The following is a 12138-nucleotide window of genomic DNA, read 5'->3' as shown; positions in this document are numbered from 1 at the left end:
CATAATTACTCTTCAAAAAATATTAATCATCAGAAATCCAATAATAGTCCTATTTTAATTTATCATGTAATTAATTAAGTAATATCCATATTACAATATGGTAATTATTTACATTAAAATCAAAATTGATTTTTGGAAAGGTTTCTTGTTTAAACGGGGAAAAAAAGAAGCCGAATCGAACAGGGAATGTACTTAATGTTCAAAACGAACACAATCAGGTTTCCATAATTTGGTTATTTATGATTTTCTTGATTCTCTTGAATGTTTCTGTTTTTCAATTTTGAGATTGAGATTGAAAAACAAACAGATTTTTACTATTTTTTGCTTTCTTCTTACTTTCAAACTTCTCAAATACATCAAAATATCATAGAAAGACAACCTCATTAAATGCAACAAGTACTTTGCAAAGTATCTATTTCGTTGACGAAAAACATCTATCCAAGCTGAGGCCTTGAGTAGAACCTGTCTGACAACATGAAGTAGGCTAAAGAGGATGTGGAAAAAAGCAAACGTCTAATCTGAATCAGGTAATCACAAACCCGAAACCGCTGTGAACTGTAAGGTGTGACGCTGGATTACGTGGTGATGAGCTACAAAGAGGAGACGGTTTCAGAAGCAGCAGGAGTTCATGTGAGCAGACGCACCGCATGATTTGCAGAATCCGTCTGATCTGAGAAATATGTTGCTCAGCAACGTCTGATCAGATACTGACATGTTGAGGACGATGATATGCTTGTATTTAAGCAATGCCTGGATTTGAACAGGCTGAATGAGGATCGCAACATGAGCTCAGCTCATCTTATACTTGATTGCTGCGAGTTGTAAACCCCTGGGGTTCCCTAATCACAGAATATGCTGTGTAAGGACACACAGCGCCTGATCACAGCGGATCAACTTATACGATGTAGACGAACAAAGTAATCCGCAACCGGAGGCTCGTGGATGAATGTTTGTTGTGGGCTAAAGTCACTGACATCTGTCAGTCTGGTAACGCCTGCAGGGACATTTCCAGGACAAACATCTGTGAGGATCACTCCATAAATGGAGAATACATGAAAAAGTGGTCAAATTACAGTTTGATATGGTTATGGGATGGTCTGAGGTTGCTTTGCTGCTTCAGGTTGCAGACGACTTGCTGGAAGAAATGGAAATCCAACAGGATAAAGCCAACCAGCTCGAGCTGGGTTATGCAGCAAAGCACACCTTCATATGTGACCTAGTCAAAGTCAGAACTTAAATGTTGGGATGCACCAATGCAGATATCTGGGGTTTAGTGGCAGCCGATTCTGATCTGAAACAGAAAAACGGCTTAAAACTCACTGGATTACAAATTTATTAGGTAACTCTAAGCCACAGTTCAATACACCAAGAGCTGTACTGAACTTGGTCAAACATGTAAAAACAACACAACTTTTATTTGTTCACACAGTGAGTCAGCGCAATTAGGATTATAACAACAATTGTAGAATCAACAATATAGAAACTGAAACAAAAAACTATAGGCTTTCTACCTTGGTCAAATATGTGAAAAATAAACTCTTTCAAACAGTTCAGATGGTCAATTAGTAATTCTTAATTTAATGTAAAAGAAATAATAAAGCATCACTCAAAGTACAAAGCATAGAATTAGACAGAATAGATCTGTCTAATTGGTATGTTCCCTTATAGATTGGGAACATACCAAATGTAGAGGGTTTTGAAACATATACAGATATTAACATTGTGCATTCCTACTTAAATATGTATAAAATTCTGTAGCATCAGAGTTAAACAGACCATTCATGCTTAAAAAACTCTAATTTGACTGAATTAAAACTGTTCTATGAGAAGATCAGGTCAAAAATCCCCCAAGAAGATGTAAATGACTCATTGCCAGTTATTGAGAATGGTTACTGCTGTCAAGGTTGCCTTCAGCTGAGGCATTTACTGCATCACATTAAACTGTATCATTTCTTTTTCTTTACAAATTTAAAATTTTGAAACTTTAGTCTGGTCGTCTTTGTCTGATATTATTTTCATCTTCAGATCTCAAACACGTCTGACTAAAATGAGAGAAATATGTATAAGGAGTAGAGCTGGACGATACGGCTGAAAAACGTATCGCCATACAAGGGTTTTAGTCAATATTGATAATAATTATTCAATCGTTTTTTGTTTTAAAAATTTGAAATACTGTCAAACTGGCAACGTAGCATGTCCTGTTTTATCCACTTGTTTTTTTTTATTTTAAGCAATGATGAGAAATGGTGGTGAAACCTTGAACTACTTCTGCACCAGTTGCTCAACAGGTTGTTGTTGCCAGGTAATCAAAGCAAGTTCCGGAAACTCAATTTGCATTTATATTTTAAACATCAACAGAGTGACATATTTATCTATCTAAAGTGAAATACTACTTGTTATAAGAGGCTCTATTTTCTAAAACAATGTTATAATTTTCTTAATGAATAATAATTGTCAAAATTTTTGTTCAAAGATTAGAAGTAGAAAATTGTGTATTGGATTAGCTAGTGGCTATTTAAACGTGCCCTGTGGTGAACTCAAATAATACCTTTATGTTGATAATAATCACGTCTTTTATGAGATTAACTAAAGATGTTATCAGTCTGTACAAGATTATACAGCATGTGTTCATGTGAGCCACATCTGTCCTCATGTTTGATTATTGTACAGAGACTATTCATTTACTTGATTTTTTTTTTTTTCCAGAAGCAGTCTTGCAAAACGTGGTTAAACTGTTTTTATCTATTTCTTGTTATTCTCTTCAAATTATTGTCTGTTTTTAGAACTACAACGACATATAAAAAGAAACAAAAATACCTTTCCTGGAAGTATTTTTATTTAGCACTTGTATAAATTAGCTGCAGTTAGCCATGAGACGTTGAGCGGCTAAAGCCTTTCCTCTGCCTACATCCCCCAGACTGCTGTGCAGTTCTGGATTAGAGTTAAGAGAAATTATTGAATATTTCTGTTGATATTGATCACCCATCTATCACAATATACATTGTTATTGATTTATTGTCCAGCCCTAGTTAAGGAGGCAAATCATTTCTCACATCTTTCTAATCAAAGATAGAAGGCAGGACAACAACTCGACATCAGCAGGAGTGAATCTTGGCTTGCTCACACTGAGCCGAGCCGAACCTCAGCATAATGACAGCAGCGGTTTGCACTGGTGACTCGCATCGGTGTCTCAAAGTGGGCTGTGAGCTGTTGTCACATGAGATTTATGTTTGTTCCCATAATGCTCGTCTCTCCATGTCAAGCCTCTATGTGAATTTGTAACATGGCAAGGTCAATATCCACCAGTGAGCTGGCCTACATAATCGTTCTCCTTTCAGCTGAATCAGCAGAGATTTTTTTGTTTCTATATGAATATCCAGACAATGGCTGTTCCTGTGGGTAGAAGAAGTGCTTTCATGTACAGAAGACAAACTAGCTTTCTGTTGATCAGTTTCTCTTCATCAATAGATGTCCAGTTGTGCCTAGATCTCCAAACTTTTAATTGTGGACAGTTCTGGGCTCAGACTTGCTAACGTCTTCAAGTTAATTTCTCTGAATTGGATTAGACAGGGGTGTCAAACTCATTTTCCTTTTGGGCCAAGTCAAGAATGTGACTGTTCTCAAAGGGCCAGTCGTGCCAGAATGTCCTGATAAACCCCATTAACAAACTGTTAAAATACTGACAAATACCTGTTTCTGCATTTCATAAGTCCTTTAAATTTGACAGATTTTCACTTTGTTCAGTTCCTTCAGGATTTTGAGATTGATTTTGTGATTTTAGTTTTTGCAGAAATAGTTTCAAGGAATTTTGCAAGATTTGCGTTTATGTATGATGTTATTTGTAACTTTGTCAATTGTTGATCACGAACAAACAAATAACTTGACATCAAATAAGGCTGAGGCAGGAGTACAAAATACTGGCATCTGCAGGTGGGAGTTAGCGGTCAGTAAACCCAATATTTTTTTTATCATTTTTGCAAAAAATTTGCAGTAAGCTTACAGTTGTGCATTGGCCAGCCAGAACAAATGTGGGAATCTTAATCAGTTACAGAAAACTGGATGGATTTAGGATCTGGAGTCTAGAGGGCCACACAAAAAGCTATGGTAGGCCAGATTTGGCCCCCAGGCCTTAGGTTTGACACATGTAGATAAGAGGAGCCAGCTTGTTTTTCCAAGTGAAATGAAACTCTTAAATCTGTGTATTTACCACGGCAGAGTTGGAGCATTCAGCCCACTAATGTGGTCAGCAGCAGCAGCGCAAATCACTTTTGGCCCCTGTTGCTCAGCCGGTGTGAGTCGGCTGCTTGATATACGGCTGCTGAGAAGCGGATCGCTGGATTATTTTTGTTATATGCCTCCTTAATTTATAGCATGGCTGGGGCTAATCAGATTTGGTTTGCTGTATTGCCTCGCCTGGCTGGAGGAGGTCAGTGGAAAATGCGTGACCAGCCTGTGCGACACTTCCTCAATGATCTTGTTGTTGGTGCAGTGGGGCTCAATGGAGCCTGTGTTACTGCCTTACTTGGTAATACTGCAAGGAATGTGAGAGAGGGATTCATAATCAAGACCAGCACCACTGAGCAACGATTTTCTTCTGTGATCTTTGGGACGTTTTTTGTACCAAACGCAAGAATTGATCATAAAAATCTTCCTTTGCTCCTAATTCCTGTCACTTTGGATACTAATGGGTTAAACCTACAAATTCAAGTAAAAACTTTACATGTTTACAACAATTCATTCATTTTTTATAAGTAACTACATTTAGTGTTTGTAAAGGAAGATGATTATTTTCCCTTCTCACGCTCTGAAGTTTTATTACAAATCATCTGAAGCAAATTTTTCTGTCTGTATGACATAAAAGAAACAAATAAAAACAAAACAAATGATTTCAAACTAGACATTTTTGTTAGTTTAAAGCTCCCCTTCAGTGTCTTGATGGTAAATAAAGATTTCTTGCGCTTTGATGTTTTTCTGCCAGATTTTAGTTTTTAAAATAAAAAAAAAAAAAAAAAAAAAAATATATATATATATATATATATATATATATATATATATATATATATATATATATATATATATATATATATATATATATATATATATATATATATATATATATATATATATATATATATATATATATACTTATGGGGAATCTACTTATTCTCCATAAGTAGATTCTTCTGGAGAATCTACTGTATGTGATTTTCTCCTGAGTTTCTTCCAGCTGCTACAATTAAACAACTGTTCCTTTAAAAAGCTGAAAAATAATTTATTTAGTGAATTAAAAGTCAATGTTTTATTTTTTTCAGGTAAATAGTTTCATTTTACAGAACAAATCAGTAATTATGTTATGTACAGTTATAAAAATGCTGCATATAATAAAAATACCTTAAAATTAGCATCTGTCTCTTTAAGAACCTCCATCTTCAGTACGTCATCACAACTCTTCTCCATTTTCCATCGTTCTTTGGATAGCTTAACTCAGTTTCAAGAATTTTCTTCTCCATTCTTGAATTCAAATTAAAAAATACTTTTTTAATCCCAAAGGGAAATTAGATGTTGAAACTCATTAAAATGAGTAAAAACACGAGGTCTGCTTTCAATGAGGGAATGACATCATAACATGACGTAAAGCTCGAAAAGCTTTACGTCCGTCCCTTTAATCAACCAGTTATTAAACTTTATTTATAAAATGTTCTTGGAGCTCAGGGTAAATAAAGTGTTTTACAGAGATAAACAGTAAAAGAAAGAGTGAAACAATAACAATCAAGTAACACCAAAATGAGAAAACACAAGTGAAACGTAAAAATTACTACAAAATAACCCAAATAAGAGACGTTTTAAAATCTGGAAGGGTTAATAAATTTGATAGAAACAACAAGCTAAATGTTGGCATTGAATATTTCAGTTCCAAAAGGAGAAGATGAGGTTGTTGATTACACTGGCCTGGTACCAGTATAAAGGGGTACCAATCGTTTCAAAGCAAAATGTTTTCTTCCATATTTTTATTTTGTTCATCTTCAACAGTTATTTTAAAAGGGGAAGCATATTCGCGTTTTCTGCTTTTGGATACAGTAATTCACAAACTTTAAACCACACTTCATACACAACTGCTTCCTTATGTGATGCAGAAAAAAACAATTCTTACCAAGATAAACATTAGAAAGAAGGACTGACCTCCACTCAACTTGTTCAGAGGAAACATAAACAACACGTTTCTGAAAGAGAGAACATCTTCTGGTGCAACACGAGAACAAATCCAAAGATCCTGGATGGATTTGGGAAGGGAATGGCAGATCACAGTGACATTTATCCTAAACATCAACTGAAACTCCATTCAGTTCCACCCGCTCTGTTTGGAGAAATGGGCCAAAGCTCCAACAAACTACCGCGGTCTTCCACACAGAACGGATCACTGACAGTCCAGCCAAATTTTCAGTATCGTAATTCCACCACCAGTTGCGCTATCTGAAAAATTCCAACGGTTTCTCAAAGGGGAGACATTGCGCTCGCCAGTTAATATCAGGTTATTACGGTACTTTCGGCCCCACCACAGCAGGGAGTGAATTAATCTGAGGGACTCTTTTACTAGGCAGTAAACTGCAAAAATAACTTGCTAAATATTGAAAGTTCCAGTTATGGATAAATTTTTTAATTAAAATAGAGTTTTTGTGTGGATTAGATGCCTAAACACATAAAAATTTTGTTTCCCAGGTATCTGGGTACGTATGGACTTGGCCTCAGACTATACAAAATAAATAGTATCTTTTTTCATTTATTGCATGTAAATATTTGGTTTCAAGTGTCCATGAAAAGTCTGTTGTACTTACCTGGATGACAGAAATTATCTCTACATTGGTGCAAACAATGACAAGTCAGTCATTACTAAGGGGTAGTAAAATCATTATTACAACAACTTACTTTAAAGAATGACAGATCAAGTACCGCCCACAGAAACTCAAAACGAGCCTGGTGATATCCAGGGGAAGACGTTACAGTGTCACCCACATTGATTTACATGAACAGCCGAGGCGCCGGAGATGAAGCTGAACACTGGATTACCACTGTAAGAATCAGACTCTGTGATTTCCAGTCAACCAGAACAGACGTTTCATTTTAATGCATAGTTTCAGGTCTCACCCAGACCTCACCCAGCTTCTCTGACCGCTCAGCTCGATCAGGAAACGAGACGGGTTCTTCTCTCAGTGCGTGAAGCCGCTTTTTTTATCCTCCTTCAGCTGAATCGCTAAATAATAGCTGCAATGAAAAGAGTGAAGGCAGCGGCAGCAGTGCATGACTTTCTCCTTAGAGTTTTCAGTTTTGTATTGCTTAGAGGAACAAAGCATGTGGACACCGAGGATTATGACGTCCACACTCTTTGCAAGCAGCCGCTCTTATATGCAGCTATATGTGTGTATGGCGGTGTGTGTCTCTTTATCTCATTGGAATTAGACCCTTCGCTCTCGTACTTATCACTCTGCCCTGTTTGCTCAGACTTCGCAATCTTCCACTTCTCAAATGTGGGTTTAGAAAAAAAGAGGATTAACCTATTAGCTCTTGTCGTTTCTACTTTATCCTTGATTCGACCAACTGCTGTAGTTCCTTTGCCAGTTCCTCCTCCTGCCACCTTCTCCGACAGGTGGTCTCCCATTAGCCACTCAATGAGGTCTGATTAATACCCACTGCTGTTATTTTAGGTATTGCTCCTTTTTTGTGTTGCTTAAAAACAAGGCGTGACGTGAACTTCTTGAATCGATGACAGGTAAGGAGCTTGTGCATTGCTTGGTAATCAGGGCAAACTGGAAGTAACTTAAGGAGATGTCATTAATACCTCTGAGTGCAGGTAGGCAGTTGGAGGTGGAAGTGTAAGCAACAAAATGTGGCTCGAAATGGAAAAATTCAATTTTGATGTGATGATTTAATTAGAAAACTGCATCTGGATGGAGTCTCACTGTCTGGGGGCCAATAAACAGCAGCTTTTAGTGCCAGGGAATCAGGGAAATGGGGAAAAAAGTTGGTATTTACAAAATTATTACAATTTTATTATTAATATTATTCTATAATATATTTACTACTGTCCTCATTACATAATATTGCATTTGTATGCTTTTTTTAGGCATTGTGCAGCAATATTACCTTGGATAGGTGGAAGGTTTGAACAGAACATTAGGCTGATCAATGAACCAGCATATCAAAATTAAGTACTATAACAATAATGTAACATTATTTTTAATGTAACTTGCAGCATGTTGTCGTTTTGCAGCGGCGTTGGGAATAATTTCTGCTTTAAAGATGAAGTGTGTAACTTTTCTAAAACATATTCTTTTAAATATTTGTTAGAAGTTGTGGCAGTATAACATGACACAAATAATTTGTGAAAAAAATCAATCTCTTCCTTGTGTAGAAATGCACCACGTCAACGAATCAGAGCGAGGAGGAGGGTCTTAGCGCTGTCAATCAAACATGTGCTAATGGCAGAGAAATGATTCACAATTACAGGAGAACCATTGTATTTTTTAAGTTAACTTTCTTATCCCAAACTGTCATGACATAGTGACAATTTCAGCAAATATGTAAAAATATATTTTTTATGACTATACATGCTGCAGCTTTAAATTAAAACAGTTTTTGTGCATATGCCACAATATTATCTAATTATCAATATGATGAAACTCTAAGTTTTGTTATATTGCAATAAACTCATCAATTTCTTGTTTTTATTTTATTTCACATTTTCTTATATAATGCAAGCGGCAGGTTAAGGTTTGCACATGAGACAGGAAAGAAAGCAACTGTGTTGATCTGACGCAGCAATACGACGGGGGACTCTCTCTCTCTCTCGCTCTGTTTTTCTTTTTCTCTCCCTTTCAAAGTGGGTTTTCTTTTTTTGCTGCTGTGTTGTTTTGCATGGAGGGTGCTCTTCACAGTCACTAAAGCAGATGGTTGGCTATAAAAAAACAACCATATGTCAGCAAACAGAAAAAGGAGCTCAATTTGTTCCTTGTTCCTTTGGTCAAAGAAAAATTAGGTCTACATTTGGAGGCTGACTTGTCCTGCTGAGAGCTTTTGACGGAGACAGCTTTACCCACATTTCTATGGTTAGAATGCCTTCGCAAAGTGGAAACAAAACCATGGAGGAAGTTGTCTTATCTTCATATCCTCTCATTATTTTCTGAGATCAAAGAAGGCCTCACAATGTGTAACCCCATGTTTTCTGCTGTGCTCTGGGTATTAAAAGCCTTATCGTTTCAGCCAAAAATGTGCAAGAAGAACGGAAACTTTCATCCGTTTAGCTGCCAAATAAAAAATCATGTAAAAGTTTGATAGGTCCTCTTATCTGCCATTAACTCCCTAAATCCTGTTGCTAATCATCACCTTGTTTTATAGTAAAAGAATTAACAACTGAGCTTTTATTCGAAACATGGCGCTGAATGAATCTTTAAAAAAAAGATGGTATCGCATTTAAGGCATCAGGAAATGTTGCGGGAAACGTGCAATTTAAAAACCTTTGTTCTTGTTGACAGAGACTAAGTTTTCCGCAAGCCATGTTCATCAAGTTTATATGTAGGAAACTCGCATTAGGCTTCTCACGCTACCACATCGCCAGAGCAAAGAGGAAGAAGCCAATTATGTTTAAGTCGAGATGCAGACTGAATGTGTTTAGCTTTTCTTTTTTTAATAAAACTTCCTCAGTTTATCATCCAACGGTGTCAGTCAAGTCAGAGCCTCACTTGTTGTTTTGTGTGAATTAAAAGCAATAATGACAGCAGCAGCGTTCCGGTCAGTCACATCACAAATATACATTACAGAAAACATCTGAGCATAAATTCAGGAAGCTTGCAGAACGTGTGTGGTGGCGCAATGGAATTTGCACCATCTTGCATGTAGGAAACCATGATGCTTATGATGAGCAGTGGCATGAAACAAAGAGACCACTTCTGCTTCCTCCTGCACCGGAGAAGGCTCAACACAACAGCTTTGTTGTAATCACTTCTGTCTTTGAAATCACATTCATGAAACATGGAGGGGGCGTGAGGGCTTAAGTGGCAGGCGGCACTGCTTTTGGCACAAACATGGATTGCGTGGCAAATCGCTTGACAGTGACTAATTCAAAATTCTGCATGATTCTCTCTTTTTTTTTGTTTTCTGGATAGTTAGGAGTAATTATTGGGTGTCTTTGTTTGACTTTGCCGCTGCAGAGAGCAGTGCAGTTGTTTTGAGTCAAACCAGATCCAGTTAGGTAAGATGCTTTAATCCCGCTTACACTGGCACTATTCTTCGTCCTGACAGCTGCTGATGTCTGCTTGTGCCTCTGCCGCCCGTGAAAGAATCCAGTGAATCAAAATTGAGTATCTGTCGGCTGGCTCACGGCGTTTTCTCTGTCGGTTGTCACTTCCTTCACCCTCTGAGGAAACATGCAAGTTTCACAGCTCTTCTTTCCTTGCGCAAGATTCCTCTAACATATACGGCTATACCGTTGGGTGCCTAGAGTTTTTTTTTTGTCTGCTATGAGCAGCAATTGTTTGTTGCTCAACAGGGCCAGACAGGCGTCCATAACACATGTCTTAATGCAACATCTGAAGGGTTTAGTTGCTGTTATCAGTGTCTGCTTTTAAGGAGGAGCGGAGCAGACCCCGGGATATCAGGATAAGGGTGAGCTCCAGGTATGCAGACCGCTTCTTATTTATTGAGCGACCAAGAATCCCAGCAGTTTAACTTATTTAGGTTTATATGTTTTGCAATATTTGATGCATTTTCTTTTGAGCTGCTGTTCCCAAAGTGGCTTGACTTCTGTAAAACTTTCAGCATAAAGGAAGAAGCATTCAATAATGTGGTGTGCCAGTGTGGTCTGTGATATGTTAACTTTCTTACGAAACACAAGATCACTCATCCTATGTAAATATATAAGTCGATCTTCCAGTTAGGTCAGGCTGGTTTAATGTTACACTATCAGTTATTTTCCATTTGGCACACGCTTGTGTCTTTATTAAAAGAAAAACACCCGCATCACAGTGGCGTCTGCTGGGAGAGCAACACCAGGATGTCTGTGAGGTGTTGCCTTTCATTATGTATCCACGACTTATGTAAACATTAGATATGGAAAATAGATGATTTTCCTGTGAATGGATGCACAACGTCACTAGAATTTTATTTGCAAGAAGCTAAGACCTTGAAGTGGAGGCTGTTTGTCCTCCTCTTCGACGTCTACGATGTTGTGAAGATTTTCTGAGCATCTCCAGTAAAACCTGCGCTTTAATTGGGGGGGGGAAATCACCCCCTTCCTCTCAAGAGACAAAATAATACCCTCATTGTAATGACGGGTTTATTGTGTGCGAAGAGTGCTGCGGTGGTCACTTTTTAGGTAAGCTCAGCACGGTTTAATGTGGTGGTACTTTGAAGACTGGTATTACCTTGACGCTGTGCTGACTCCCAAGTATGTTTTATTCAAGGCCTGTCATGAATGTGGTCAGCTGTAAGAAGTGCAAGCATCAGCTTTCAAAAGAGGACAAAAACACTGAAGACAAGAAGTCACTTTTTGTCACATTAACTGGAATCTAATAAGTATTTTTTATAAATAAATTTAAACGTGTAGAATGTAGGACTGCAGCTAATTCACTAATTATTTTAGTAATAATGATTCATTTGATTAAAAAAAAAGATTTTTTTATTTAACTACTTAAACCTTTTTTATACAATGTTAAAAGTGCATAAATTTAATTCATTTTTTTGAAAATCAACATGTTATTGCCTAAAATGCGATAACAGGATTCTTTTAGCGTACGTCTGAGCATCTGCAGCGAAAAAATAGAAAAAAAAAGAGAAACTTCTAACATAAACATGTGAAAAGCTCAGCGCTCTCTGCTCGATTTAACATCAATAAGGCGTAGGACTGATCTGGTGATTTATTATTCGGATTAACCAGCTTATAATTGGACAGCAAATGGTGCTTAACATGAGATTTTCTTTTATAGAATTTGAAGCAGGTGAAGCTAAACCTAAGTAAATAAACAAATAGGTTCTTGGCAGAACATATTTATAGATAAATTATCTTTTTATACGCTTAAATGAAAAATGTCTAATTGTTTTTTACAGTTTTGGCTTAATTACTGCTCTGAGTATGTTGTTTTTTTTAGG

The 12138-nt window shown here is 37.0% G+C and overlaps 1 protein-coding gene across 4 annotated transcripts in view; it reads left to right on the top strand.

Moving 5' to 3' along the window:
• Positions 1-12138, top strand: part of arid3a (AT rich interactive domain 3A (BRIGHT-like)) — a 58132-nt gene that overhangs the window by 7221 nt on the left and 38773 nt on the right. Inside the window, exon 1 of one of the 4 annotated variants that reach the window (XM_055049022.1) lies at positions 7595-7765. The exons of the other annotated variants lie outside the window; for them this stretch is intronic. The gene's annotated coding sequence lies outside the window, so the exon portion shown is untranslated. Of the gene's footprint in view, positions 1-7594; positions 7766-12138 lie in introns of those variants that run through there. 4 annotated transcript variants of the gene reach the window in all.

This window comes from Poeciliopsis prolifica, unplaced genomic scaffold (assembly GCF_027474105.1).
Source record: "Poeciliopsis prolifica strain line A6 unplaced genomic scaffold, Auburn_PproV2 SCAFFOLD002, whole genome shotgun sequence".
NCBI classification, from domain to species: domain Eukaryota; kingdom Metazoa; phylum Chordata; class Actinopteri; order Cyprinodontiformes; family Poeciliidae; genus Poeciliopsis; species Poeciliopsis prolifica.
The sequence above is the reverse complement of the archived record's forward strand: the minus strand, read 5'-3'. Positions and strand labels throughout refer to the sequence as shown.